Here is a 13490-nt window from a genome sequence, read left to right as displayed (position 1 = left end):
GAACCGATTAAGACGAACGTCCGCAACCTTTTTAGTAAGTCGGGTGAGCCCGCGTCTCACTTTACCATGCTTTTACACTCCTTTTTATCTTAAGAGTCGACCATTGACCTAAGTTGTTTATTTTTTTACAGCACCATTGAATTCATTGACCTAAAGACGATTTAAGTGATTTTTGTTCATTACGCATGAACACCTAAACTGCTCTCTGTCACCCTCATCTCGCCACCACACCCCATCACTTCTTTCAACCCCCCCGTGCAATTTTTCCTTGGCATCTGGTTCAGAATACTAACACTGAATGACCATGTATTTAACATCGTTATGTCACAAACGTTGATTTAATCGTTGTATATATGTAATAATGACTATGGGCTATGTAGGAGACTGACATCACTGTTTAATATTACAGGGCTCCTTGAGAAAGGGCTATGATTGCCTGAAATGCATCGGAGCATCATTGGGGAGAAAAACTATTCATTTGTGAAAAAATAATTTGGTGAAACACAAAAATTCGCATTGTGAAGCAACAATGGACAATAATATTTTTCCTGAATTGTGATGAACTTTGAATAAACACACTTCTGAAATTAGTGGAGTCTGTGTTATACGAACCACAACGGAGTGCCCACCGCAGGGATGTTTGCATCATCTATGCATTCACTTACCTTCAAATGAAAAGGATGCCACTTTGGTTTGGGCCATATAAACATACCTCTGTGCTGAGCTCTCCCACATCTACTTCTGGTACGTCTGCCGGAAGCCTTATAAAATCACCATGTGGCCCAAAACACTGCGCCTGCAGAAGTGTCTCCATTAACTCAAATGCAGAGAGGCGAGAATCATGGCAGGAGTAGCTTGGGATCTACAGCTGTTTTACCTTAGTAAGGGGCTAGAGACACAGTGAGGTGCGGAGGTTTAGCATTGCGGGCAAGGGAACCATGAGCCTGCAGTGGACTCTGCGTGGCAGGATAGGGCGGGTGCCACCGCAGCACCCGCCTCCTTATTCCAGGGCTGTCTTTGGTGAGTCTGCTGCTGCTGAGTGTTCTGCCTGACTCACCCTCATGCAGGACACCACGAACAACCCGCCAAATAAGACACGGCCATTTGACAGGCCACAATCCTCTGCATATTTCGTGCAATCCCAAAACCGTTACTTTGGCTGTAGCCTCATACCCTCTATCCACAGGATGTATTTGATGTGCAGAGCCGTCATTGTGGCATCCGATCCTGACGCCCCAGAAATTCAAAGAATCTGCCCGATGAGCCCCATAACAGAGCAGCACAAACAAAGGCAGCAGTTAGGCCTTTAATATGCAACAACGTTAAAGTTAGGGGCACAGTTCATAAGAAATTCATAGGTGAGACTGTAAAACAACCTCACCTCGATTCGTTCTGTTCATGATCATCGGCGGCCACTGCAATCCCCGGTAACTGCCGCAGTGACGTGAGGCTCAGCTATTCTCTGCCAGGGTACATTACACTCCTGCAGATCTCTTGACTCTCCTCGCCTCCGGCGGTGTGGCCACTTGGAATCCTGGTGGGCCTGGCAGTGCTGACTGTCGCCGGCACAGCTGCCGCTGGAAAAGGTGCAGCCTGGTGTTTTGCGGAGCGCAGCCGGCCGCCCGCCTGCCGCAATTGATCATTTTCATGCCCCCTCTTGCTGCGGCGGGCAGCCATGGTACATGAGAGAGTACGTTTCAGTTGCTTTAAGTCACTCACACATGGTGTACCTCCTGCCGTGCGTAGACCAAGCATGCACGTGTCAGAGACCACCTCGGTTCGAGCAGGCACCTCGCCTGGTGCTCCTTCCCCAATTCTACCCGTTTCACTGGACTACAACCATTCTTTCAACAATTTCAATTAACTTCTTTCACAATCTCACAAAATAAGACCAGCCGCTGAAAATAAAAGTAGGCTCGACCGAGGGCCCCAGAGAGTCGAGTCTCCTACCTCCATGCTGTCTGTGCACTCAGATTCCCCCGCCGTTTCTGCCTACTTCCTCCGAGTCCGGACATCACGGCACTCTACCGCCGGCACATCCGGATTATAATCCCGGCCCCCATACTGCCAGTGCCACGCCGGTGATGATTGACAGCCTGGGCCAACATCGGTCGGAGCGACTGGAGGGAAAACGCACAGTCATAGTCTTTTATTGTCTGTCTGGGCAGCGGCCGCGGCACTGGAGGTCCGTTGCGGCCGCAGCCGCCATAATAATTTATTTGGGACACTGTATTCAAAACACTAAGTGTCCCAAGTAAATTATTAAGGCGGCCGCAACGGGCCTCCAGTGCCGCGGCCGCCTCAAAAATTGTGCCGCCTGGGGCGGACCGCGTCCCCCGCACCCCCCTAGCTACGCGGGTGTCTTGGAGCATGTTGTCTGAAGTCTGTCTTGCTTTCAGTCACAAACTGGGAGCACTTCTCTCTTCTGTGCCGTAAGATGACCTCAGGCCCAGGCCTGGCCTTTTAGTGGTATTTTGAATCAGCTCATTAATTAGCTCTGTGGACTCAAACCTCCATCCTACATAAATATCACTAAGAGGGGGAGGCTGCTGGAAAACCCACAGAAGAGTAAACCACATCCCTGTATCATACATCTAAGATACAAAAAAGTATATGAGCAATTGTCAATAAACTAGCTTTGCAATTAAAATATTCTCTCACCCCCCCCTCCCCTTCAGCACAGAGAGTTTTTGATGCTAGAAGCTCACTATATATGTATATTATGGAACTTTTGGCAGCATTCTCATTGAGACAACTGTGCACAAAGCTCATGAAAGGAAATAATAGGTTGGTCAGCTTGAAGGCAAGTCCTGATTGTTTGCCTGTGCAAAAGTGTATTTCATATGATATCTTATTGGGGTATGTCATCTAACTCTTTACAAAGACCCCAGAACAAAGAACTTAAAAATGAGAGCTCTGAAGCAGAGTCACTTTTTGTGTCCTAGGACATGTTGCCACAGTCTGCTCTTTTGATGAAAGAGGTGAACAATTGGACTTGGACTTGAGAAGACTCTTGACATTTTCAAAATCAAAATCCATTTTTACATACCTCCCTTTAAAGCTCTAATCTCTGCATTCCAACCTAATTTCTTTACTGAAACTCCAGAAAAGTAGGTGTACCAAGTATGTTCCCTTAAACAACCAGTTTTACACAACACACACTGACTACAGAGAAGCACTGGTGGACCAAGGGATGGATTCCCATGAACACACTTGATTGTAATAGATGTAGACTTCCAACCAAATGATGGGTTTTAGAAGATTGATCACTACAAATAACATGATGGACTTGGGAAGAGGCCTAAACACCCACGACAACATGGTAGACTCTGGAAGCAGCACAGGCTCCACAAACAAGTTAGCAACCCACAAAGTGGAACATCATCTAGAAATGATCTGAATTCATGGATGGGGCACCTGCTGAATGGGGTACAGCATCTGTCATTAAAGATTTGATCACATGTCAAACTATCACTGATGTCATTTGATGGAAGCTCTACATTTAGGGCTCGATTACGCTAGGTCTGCCCCATTGCCGTTTTGCCAAAACAGTTTTGAGGCCGTCCGACAGATTACGAGTGCAACTTGTATCTGGTAGGCTTTTTTTGGGCGTTCCCACTGTGGTACCCTTAAAAAAAGGCACTGCAAATGAAACGGCAGAAACTGTTTCTGCACGGCATGGACTGATAAATCCATGTCGTAAAGGTAGTGCTGTGCAGGCACACAAGGGAACCACCATGTAAACCCTGGTGGAAAGAAAGCTCGTAATATGCTTGGCGGAACTGCTGTGGTTCCGCCAAGCATATCGATGCCTCCTGAACACCGCTCCACCGCCAGTGGTTCCCTGGCGGCTGTGGCAGAGCTGTGGCAGTCCCACCACCGCCAGGCCCCTGCAAGTCTGGCAGACATGGGACAGCCAGGTTCGTAATCGGGCACTAAGGGGTCAATTAGGATGGCGGACGGACAAAGTCCGTCCGCCATCCTGTCTGAGGACGGGACCGTCCGCCACAAGGGCGGAGGTCCCGTCCATGGAATTAGGATGCACCCGCCACAGTGGCGGGTGCATCCCGCATTTTTTAAATGCGTGTTGAAAATGCGTGTTGTGCGTTTCAAAGCACCACATGACAGGCTCCGCACGCATGTTGTATTTGGATTTGCAGGGGGGTGCCATAGGTACCCCCCATGTGCACCCCCCTACCCCCTTCACCCTGAGGGCCCGCAACGGGTCCCCAATGAAAGGACCGTATGACTTTTTCTGGCGGCATTGCTGCCACGGAAAGGCATAGCCCCCAGCACATCCTAATATGGCTGGCGGTGTTGGATATACACCGCCACCATATTAGAGCTTTTCCGCCGCGGTCGCAGAAAAGCGGCAGACGGTCTTCCCGTCCGCCACGGTCCCCCCCGCCATTGTAATATGGCGGGGGGAAAATAGGTGGCGGACGGGCAAGGATGGCGGACGGATCGCCAGCGCCTGCATGGCGGTGGCGATCCGTCCGCCATCCTAATTGACCCCTAAGTGTATTTGAGAGCTAGCTAGTAGCCCCCATCCTTATAAGCTCATGGCTCTGTCCACCAGCACTGCGCTTGCAGTAGGTCCACCTCAATACATGGTACTAGCTTCTTGTGTCAATGTAAGCCATGCAGATTTGATTTCTTACACTTATATTTGTGTTTATTTTATAGCAACAAATTTTAGTATTGTTAACTGGTGGTGGGTTAAAACCATCGTAAATGGAAATATATTAATTTAATTTACAGCATTTGGAAAAAAATTAACAAAGTATGTGATGAACTGGTAACCTTTCTGAGTATTGTAATTCATGTCAAAATGTTTCTTTGAGAAAAATAAAAGATGATGGAAGGAAAGCTTCAATTAATCTTATCGTATGTTAAATATTATGGGCCTTTTTCAAATCTATTGCTCTATGTGTTCCTTTAAAGGAGGGTTCAGCCATATGTAAATGAGCGTTGGCACTGCCCAAATAAGAACAGTCCAGCCTGTACTACTAGGCTGTGTCAAAATGCGAGATACAGCTTATCTGATATACAGCTTGAGTTCAAATGCACAATGAGCACAGGCCCTGCATCTGGGCATGCACACAATATAAAAGACATATACCAAAAAAGAAAAAAATATATAAAAAGTTATTAATGTGAAGCAAAATTAATCTTAAGTGCTGGTGACGGCTCAATTGTTTTTATAAATCTTGGCACTGACCTGACAGGAAATGTCCAGCCTGCAGAGCAAAGCTACATCTCCCCTGAAATGGAATACAAAGAACTGCAGACATGTTTCGGCTGTGTTGGTCCTCATCAGTAAGGTGCAACTTGAGACCATTTGACACAGCAAGAAAAGGTCCCTAAAATGCATTCTTCTTCTGGGCCTGACCCTCTGGTAATTACATTCATTTGCTTTGCAGTTCATCACCTTTTGCTCAGTCTTGTGCTCAGGAGTGGCCCATGTAGGTCAGAGCGGCGAGGTGGTGGGTCTGGGTTTGTTGGGGGTGGGGAGGGGGTCAGATTCGACAGACGACCACAAGGGAAAATTAAATAAATAATTAATTTCTCCTCATCATCGTCTGTGAAGCAAAATTAATCTTAAGTGCTGGTGACGGCTCAATTGTTTTTATAAATCTTGGCACTGACCTGACAGGAAATGTCCAGCCTGAAGAGCTAAGCTACATCTCCCCTGAAATTGAATACAAAGAACTGCAGACATGTTTCGGCTGTGTTGGTCCTCATCAGTAAGGTGCAACTTGAGACCATTTGACACAGCAAGAAAAGGTCCCTAAAATGCATTCTTCTTCTGGGCCTGACCCTCTGGTAATTACATTCATTTGCTTTGCAGTTCATCACCTTTTGCTCAGTCTTGTGCTCAGGAGTGGCCCATGTAGGTCAGAGCGGCGAGGTGGTGGGTCTGGGTTTGTTGGGGGTGGGTAGGGGGTCAGATTCGACAGACGACCACAAGGGGAAATTAAATAAATAATTAATTTCTCCTCATCATCGTCTGTCGAGGTCCCCCCCAACCTGGCCTTACCGGTCTTACCTACACGGTCCGCTGCTGATTGTGGTACAGAGAGTAACCATGCTTATGGAACTCAGTCCTGACCATGCCTGAATACAGGCATTCCAGCTGGAACTGCTGGGCTATGTCCCGTCTGCAAAGGAACAAAAGCACCCCAGACATGTAGCTTGGTGGTTTAAAACATCCATTTTAGAAAGGTGGAGCGAAGCCCTGTGGCCCAGCGAGCACCCACCATACCATCACACTTAGAGCATTTCTCTGAAATTAAACAAAATGATCTGTGAAATTCTTAAATTGATCTCCTAGCCTGGTAATTAATCAGGACCACTTTCCAACCCATCCATTCTTTGCCACCCGTGGCACAATGTATGATTCTTTGGGCGGGACTCCCTTTCTATCCACCTGAGCTTCCTTATCGCTGTCATTTCCTACTCTGCCTACATTTTTACACAGTTTTTTTTATCTATCCCTGAATCCTAATGGTGCAGCCAGGTTTTCCATTCATGTCTTCATATTTCAGTCTTTTATGTTGCAGACAGTGGCATGTTACTGATCTCCACTTTAGTGCAATGAACAAAGACACAGATCTCTACTGATTCCTGTTTATGTAGGTAATGGGTTCTTTCTGCGATATGTGCTCAATGATTACCGTCTCTTTCTGTTCAATAGGCACGCTCAGCTGGAGCTATAGAAACAGCTCCAGCTGTCAGGGGCTCCTGTTCACATCTGCCAGGGAGCCAGGCAGCCAGGCAGTCAGTGGTGAGGACTGGTGGGAGGACTCGCGTGTTACACCGTATTCGTAGGAGCAAGGCTCCCACATGCTCTCATTAGCTCTGGTGTCCAGCCTCTTTACATTGTTATTACTTTACTCACTTCAATGTATGTTATTAAGGGGTCCTCCCACCAGCGTCATTGCTGACACGACTCAGGGATGTGAACAGGAGTCTCTGACAGCCGAAGCTGATGGGGGGCTGCACCACCAGCTCATGCGGGGGTTTAAAAAAAAACAGAAGGCTTTAATAATTCAATTTCAGACTGTAGCAGGTGGATCTAAGAGCACTTTATATAAAGCACAACATGACATATAGAAAAATATCAATGTCTTTGTTAATTGCACCACTATGAGGTTTATTAACTCTACTAATAAATTGCAAAAAGGTAGCAACAGGTTGAGGCTTGTTTCAGACATTCGATGTTAGTGAATACATTTATTGTCAGTGAATCACATTAAACATGTATCTGTTTTGTCAAATTGATTATATTTGGATATGAATATAATGTGGAACATAATTAAAGCATCACAAAAAAGTACTAAGACTGTGTCTGCACCATTAGGCTGAACAGGAGACATGGCTGAGTCTTCTCTCATCCAGCCCCTGCATATGGGCTCCCGTACCCTCCATTTGGGAGTGGTACACCAGAAAACTGAACTGTCGGGCCACCCTGGGCAGCTGCCTTTTTCAGCTCTCTAGACACCAGGGACTCCTCATTTCCCAGATTATATTCAATGGGCATCTGCAGACTAACTATGACCCATCTCTGGCTCACCTCCTCACTCCACTCCAGGGATACCAGGGCCATGCGGTGGAAGAAGTCCTGCCCTTGGCCCTGAGTTACCCTACACACCTGACCGTGTACAGCTCTGGAGAAGCCGGACTTTCCACTACCTGGGTCTACCTGGCTCCGGTGTCCCTCAATGCAGTGACATGGATCCCATTCACCCTCATGTGTGGAAGTGACGCCTTCTACCTTCGGGGGTCACAAGCTTACCCTCTGAGTCTATCTCCCAGCTTAGGTGGATCATGGCCTAGTGTTGGGCTGCCCATAGTGACTACCTACCCCATAGGCCACATTGGCCATCTCTGATGGTTTCCTACCAGTGTGTGGTTTATTTGGCCGAAAGATTCCCCCCGCTTATGTCCTAACTCAGAACAATCAAAACACGGGGCTGAAAATGAACACTCCCTGGGCGACCGCCCACTAGAACCTCCCCCCTGTTTCTCAGTCTCATTCTGCTAGGGGTAACCGGAATAACCCTTCTTGAGGACACTACCAGGTACCGTCTTGGACACTCCGGTACTGATCCAGAGGTCTGCCTCCTTTGCAAGCTCTCTGGGGTCAGTCAGCTTGCTGTCAACCAGATGCTGGGTAAGGATGGGTGGAACTTATTCCCCAGAATTCAGGGAAGTTCACTAAAACTATGCGAGATTCCACGAGAGGCGGAGTTTGGTACTTAGCGCTGGTCGTGTTGATTTTTAGCACCAGGAACTTGACCTGTGCTATATAATCAATGTGAACGGCACCACATGGTGTGCAAGAGGGCGTTGCTTCTTTCTGCCATTCGAGTAGATTTTCTACTGAAACAGCAGCTTTCTCAATGCGAGCGGTAGCGACCTACCACGGCCAACCACATTGAGAAATCTCGCTGGGAGGTGGTGTAGTGCTCGATTTTCTTACTTGCCAAACTTAATGCTGGCAAGCCGTGCATGAGGCAAAACTGGTGGAGTTCTTCTGAAACTCCGTGCTCCAAGCGAAGCACGAAGTGGACAAAAGTCTGCAATTCCTGCTGGAGAAGCAGCATTCACCGCCCACCCTTAGTGCTGGCGCAGGTCCACAAAACATGGAATGACAAGCGCTTTCTTTGTATCAGATTACACAACCCAGTAACATCTTCAACATTTCTGCCCCACACCCAACCATTCAGTGCCTTGCTAGCGTAATCAGGAAGTCGACCCTAAAGTGGTTTGCCACATTCTGGCTATCCCTTAATGTAATTCGGTACTTCTCTGAGGCGAGTCCAAACTTGGTGACACAGAGGGTTTTCACTGGGATGTACTTCATCCAGTCCCCCACCTCCAGTTTAAGCAAGGAGTCCCCCCACGAGAGGCATGTGTTTCCAGAGTGATGCTCCCAAAAACTCTTCTGGGACCCTGTGCATCTTAAGGGCTACTTTAGAGGTGGAAAACCATTTTTATATGTCATCCCCTACCACATAGCTGGGCACCAGATCCTTAAGGATGTGAACTTGCCTGCCCCCTTCAGACACTGTGGGAATGCTGCCACCATTGTTGCTAGATTCCACTTTTCTAGTTCTTATGCCTCGCTCTCTAAGATTTAACTAATGTGTCATCCTTCTCTCTTCAACGGCTTGTTTCTCTTTTGCCGAGGCTCTCGCAGCCTCAGACTTCTCCTTTTCTGCTTTGAACTTGAGCTTTCTCCATTTGCAAATTAAAATACCTCTGTGCCTTCCTGTCTGCCAGCTTCTCCGGTGGCTGGACTTGTGAAGACTCACCCTCTGCTATGGCTGGGAGTTCCAATTCAGGGAACAAGTCACGCCCTCCTCTGAATGCTGCATCTCAGGGCTTGCACTCAGGCCCTGCTCCTCCTCATTCCAACCTCTGTTGTTACCAATACGTGGTGAGACTCCACCAAGGTCCTCATGCCCTTCTGGAGTTCCCCTTTTCTGGTATTCTTTTTGACTGGAAGCCCTCTCTCCATGCTGAACTCCTTGAGCTCACTAGATTGAAATGAACCCTGAGCAGGGAAACCAAGACACAATATTGGATAGAAGTGAACCTGCCATGCAGATAATTGAAGACTTGACTGATGGCAGTTGTACAAGATTTCCTTTGTAGACTTGAACTATTGGGGACATCTAAACTATAATGGCACACTAACTTCTATGCTTATGCTGGGAGTTGTTTTGGGGAGTGGGTCTCTCCCTCCACTAGAAAAGCAGGGGATCCTTGGGCCCGACCCATGAGAGTAGAGAATATCAGACGTAGTGGCTCTGAGATGTATAGCTACTGTTGATAGCCACGCGGTGGATGAACACTCTAGGTGTCCAGGTTTTGACAAGGAATTAGCTTGATTGAATCTAGGAGCCCTTTTCAATCCATAAGAATTGAGAAAACATTTGATATATACATGGATATGGGGTGATAAGCAGAGTGACCGGCATTTTATGTGCCAGATGTTTATCCTCATTGACTGTCAGACTGGCCTGTATGTTAGGGTGTTCGGCTACATTAACCACTAAGTGTAACTGCTTTGTTGTGGTTGACCTGTGAATGGGCGTGTTGCCAAAGGGTAGAGTTGCAGTTGCATGCATGTTCTTGAGCCACACTCACACATTGCTCCTGCATTTCCTATTTGAATCGGTTTGAACTCCCTGGCCATCTATGGTCATTTATTGGTGTTTAATTAAACATAATGGTGAGTAAATATATTAGATAATCATCTGAAATGTTTGGGGGTTGTATAATCACATAGAGTAAACACAACAAGATGATGAACGGAGTGCTGAAACTTTTCAATCACTCACACCCAGTCGGGCTGGAGTGTTCCCATGAGGAACAGGGTTAAGACTGATTTGCATGTGACTGGGTGCAAACTGGGGTGGCATAGTGAGCAAAAGAACAATGGATTAAACCCAGATCTTTTGACTGGGGGTGAGTGGTTGAAACAACATCTTGTTGTGTTTGGTAATCACATAAAGCAGCATAGAGTGCATACCTACTTAAAATGTTACGGGTAGGAATTGCACTGCTACAAGAGACAAATAAGTGAAGGGATATTATTACAGGGTTTTTTAGAAAAAGGAGAGGCCAGCTGTATGACACAGACTATTCTAATTATGCCAAAGAAGTTGATTTATGTATAGCACTTGAAACCCCCTTAAAGGTAAAAAACTGCATCAATAGATCCATGAATTATGTCTGAATAATGTATGCGCTCCTCACTTAGATGAGGGGGAATTATTCGGGAATATTCTAGATACAGTCTAGGATTCTCTGGGTGAGGGGTCTTAGCAGTGTATTTGATGTGTTAGATATATTCTCAGCCCAAATACTTTGGGGGTCATTAGGATGACAGGCGGACTTAGTCCGCCCGCCATCCTATCGGTGTTTGGAGCCGCCCGCCATAAGGGGAGGGGTCCCAAGGGGGGGATTAGGATGCGCCAGCCACTGTGGCAGGCGCATCCTGCATGTTTAGCATTGCACCGCCCGCCACAATGCTAAAATTTCACATATGCATTTGCATTACCAAAGCGGCAGGCCGCTTTGTTCATGCACCCCCCACCTGTCCTTCACTCCGGGGGACCTTGAATGGAGGCACTGTATGTTGTTGGTTTCTCCCAATGGTTGCAGGACCGGTTAATTCAATATTTTGACCTTAATTAGGGCTCCACCAACAGTAAGGCTACTTACTTGGCTTACTTGGACTTGGCATGCCTAGAAATGAGGACTGGACTTCCTTTGATGTTCCTGTCTGTTGATAATTTGAAAAATTGACAGACAAATCTGAGTTTTCGATTGGCTAACCTATCTCAAAGCTTAACTTTTGGTAGGTAACAGACGGACAATTCCTCATTAACACTTCATCAAGAGGTCAAAGTAGTTGTTTGGAGAGAAATCATCTGGAAAGGATACAGAGCACCTGGGAGATGATGGCACAAGGTATAACATATATAATCAAAGAAGGGTACTTGTCCCAATAGTGAGAAAGAAAACAAGAGGAAACTGGCTGGAGTAGATGGTTCGGGGGTGGCGGGATCTTCCTTATTTGGAAGTGTTGCCTCACACACCCGTATAGGTGTCACGCATCATCCTTGGGTCCTTCTCCTCGTGGGGCCGGTGCTGCAATGCCCCACGGACTCGGCAAGAGGGCTCTTTGGCAGGGACCGTGATGGTATAATAGGGTGTGAGGAGTTAGATGTTTAGTGAAAAAGCAATCTAAAATTACCTTTGGGAAGTCAAATAAAATTTTATTCAAGGTTCCTTTGATAAGGTTAAAAACTGTGTTGGGATAGTGCACGCGGAGTTTGGATGGGCTACTATCTGGTGTGTATAATGTAATGAACTGTAGTAGTTTCATTAATCAGGTCGACATGTTTCACTCCCTGTTGGTCCACAACTGGATCCCTGGCATTTCTTAAGTACCAAAAGTGTAGGGAGGATTGCTTGGGTATAGTCTTATGTAAACGGTGGATATGACGCATGCGATCAATAGTATCTATAATATGCTCACCCCCAAAGAAAGGTATCCATAAGCCAACCTGGAAAAAGAAAATATAAAAATCAAGATAAAAACACAGGAGAACTATAGAACAAGTAATTCTGTTTTAAGGTATTGTAGACAACGCAGTAAACGTGGAGCTGCTCTCTGAAAATCGTCACATCATGCAGTGCCATGCTATGTTATCAGAGATCGGCGTTTGCTCTGTTAACAGTGAGTGACACCGGTGCCAAAGTCACTCGATGATATAACATGCCACTGGAGTTTGTGGACGGACTGAGGGAAGATGTGGTATGTGTTCAAATTATACATTGTAGAATGCAAGGTGCACATATGGTGCAGCAAGCAAAATAAAAATTGGGGAAGTAAAGATGGAGTTACACTACAAAAAATATCACAGTTAAAAAATATACTTATAATGACTTTTTGTACAAGAATTTGGAAAAAAAACTAAAATCTCAAATGAATGGCTCTTAAAAAAGTTTCTCTTGAGGCACAAAAATTAAAATGTAATTATAGCTTGCCCTATACCTAGCTCCTAAGGCTATGCACAGCTGGGGTTGGATGTCTACTTCAAATGGGTGCCGGGCCTGGCCAAAGGTGAACCCCTGCGGCAAAACCCACTATGCATGGCCAAAGACCTTGCACAGTGTGTTTGGTGACCAACAGCAAATAGTTTGAAATTTCTACCCATTGTCCTGGCCTTGTGCCCAACCGTCGACTACGCATGGCTAAAGCCTGTGTACAGTTAGAGTTGGAAATTAAGTAAAACATAAAAAAAAAATACATTTGCTGAAAAACACATTTAGAAAGTAAATTATTGATCTGACTCAACACACTGAAATTCTCTTTATGGATATTTATGCACTCAACACGTCATAACATTAGAATGTGTTTCCAAAATATATCTTAATAATAGGAACAAATTCAAGCTGTGATCTTTTTTAAAAATTTATCAAAATAATTTTTCGGAAACTGAAATTCTCAGTCAAGACAGAACCTATTATGAAGTTTAGTGGTAAATAAATCTATGATTCTTTTCTGACTTTCCGGATTGAAATGCACTACAGTATTGGCCTCAGAATCCAGTTTGTATATACGAAATCTCCGTGCACACCTGGCATCGATTTCCGGACTGCTCTTATTTTTTTGGCTTCCTTTTTGTAACAACAAGGGACCCCAAATCAGTCTGCTAGGGACCTCGGGGAGCAATTTTCTAAAACAACAATGGCCCCATGCAAGGATAAAATACAGTATCAATAAACATAGACGCAAATCCAATCTATATTTTAGAGTGACATGTCCAGCCGGACAGAGGTCATTCAAGTTTACTTAATAAACGAATATCCAGAATAAAACAAGGATACCTTCCACAATGCCCCTGTGAGGTACACAAGCCTGTGCCCAACACTTACGGGGTGAGTACAGTTGGAGAAAAGATAGG

This window comes from Lissotriton helveticus, chromosome 6 (assembly GCF_964261635.1).
Source record: "Lissotriton helveticus chromosome 6, aLisHel1.1, whole genome shotgun sequence".
NCBI lineage: Eukaryota > Metazoa > Chordata > Amphibia > Caudata > Salamandridae > Lissotriton > Lissotriton helveticus.
Note: the sequence above shows the minus strand (reverse complement) of the source record.